A 1,822-nucleotide genomic window follows, 5' to 3' on the forward strand; every position below is an offset into this window, starting at 1 on the left:
GTCGACGTCGAGGCACGGCACGGAGAGCCAGAGGTCCGTTCAGCACCTGTCCAGCCCCGCACGTCTGCACCGCGTGCCGGGCCTTGAACGAGGACATGATGACGTGTATGAGGCAGTCCGGTAGGGTGCTCAGGCGGTCCTGGTCGCCGCCGCCGCCGCCGTCCCCGCCGGGTCCGGCCCTCTTCCTTGTGGCCTCCGCTCCTCCATGGATTGCCCTGCTCGAGGCAATTCGCCTATATGTCAGACCACACGACCAAAAAAAGAAGGGGGAAAAAAAATCCCCAATTCCATCTATACACAAAGAACACCAGAGAATCCGGCTCGATTACAAGACGAGACGTGGTGCTAGTTTGGGAGACGGCGCGGGATCTCAAGAGGCATGGAGGAATTGCTGAATTAAATCCATGACCCCAGGAATGATTGGGAGGGCCAGAAGCGGAACAGTCACAGGTACGGGAGGCGGCGGAGCGAGCGAGGGGAAGGGTGGTCGGGGGAACCGGGGATTGGGGCCGTGCTTACCGAGCGCCGCGGGTTCAGCCTGCTGCGGGGGGAGGAGAGGCTCCATTCGGAGGCGAGCGGAGAAGGAGTGGCCTAAACCCTCGACGGCGGCGACGGCGAGACGGGATGGGAGAAGAGGGCGGAGCACACGGCGCCGCCGAGCGGAGCAGGAGAGCTGCTCGGGGTTGGGCCGGCCCATTAGAGGCCCAGTTTCCGGGTTAAAATCTAATTATAATAATTTTCGCTAGAGAGGGAGGATCCATCTGTTTTTTGTATTAAGTGCGGAATTTCTAAGTGCTGGCCGGCTAAAAAATCTGATATTTTTATCAATCAGTTTTATTTTTGCGGCTAGGATTTTTGGAGAAATTTTTTCCGAGGGCAGGATGTGTTCATGTTGATTTGTGTTGTTCATTATTTTTTCCTTATTATTCACTTAGTTTAAGTGGGCCGGATTTTTTTTTCCCGGCAAGTTCCTCCAAAAAGCTTACAGACGCAGCAGCTAAACGGGACAGTAGTAATCAGATGGTTTGTTTGAACCTCGAGATTATGTTTTTACAAGCTTGAAGCTATGACTACAAAATCAGTTCTTCAACAAGCGCGTGCGCTCTGTTCGGCTGTACTTCTTCCGGCTGTGCAGCCAGCCAGCAAGCCTGCTTTGCTGCAGCTGCTACAGTAGATAAAACACGGGCGGCAGCCGCTGCAGCCGCAGCATTGTACAACCACTAATGAAATGTTTGTTTTCAATAGATTTTTCCCAATAATTCTGTCGTATATTTATTGAATGCCACCATAATTCTGTTTCAGAAAAATATGATTGTTTCCGGGAAAAAGGATTATGTGGCAGAATTTTATTGGATAGCAAAATTAACTGAAATATAAAAAGAAAAATAGCCGGATATAGTGCAGACACTCCCACTTTTAAGTGTCTATGATATATAGCACTCGGCTAATAGTTTTGATGATCGTAGTGTTCTTTGCTAACCAATCACTTTTTTTTTCAACCAAACAAAAATCAGCAGAATTTTTTTTTCACCACACTCTGTTTCTTAAATCGAGTGTCTACGGGCATCTAGCTAATAATTTTGGGAATTTCAATAAACTTTTTGACCAGTAAGAAAAACGTATGCAATCAAATCGCGTTTTTCAACCTAACAGAAAACATTGAGCTTTCTGATTGCAGACAAATTTCTTTAATGTCCAGGAACTATGAACTAGCTAGGCTAGTATAAAATTTCATACTATGCTTGCAAAAGAAAAATAAAATCATACTTATTAACCTCTGAACTCTTTAGCTACTCTTCAGCTGGCCAATTCAAAGGAACAA

This window comes from Setaria italica, chromosome VIII, assembly GCF_000263155.2.
Source record: "Setaria italica strain Yugu1 chromosome VIII, Setaria_italica_v2.0, whole genome shotgun sequence".
NCBI lineage: Eukaryota > Viridiplantae > Streptophyta > Magnoliopsida > Poales > Poaceae > Setaria > Setaria italica.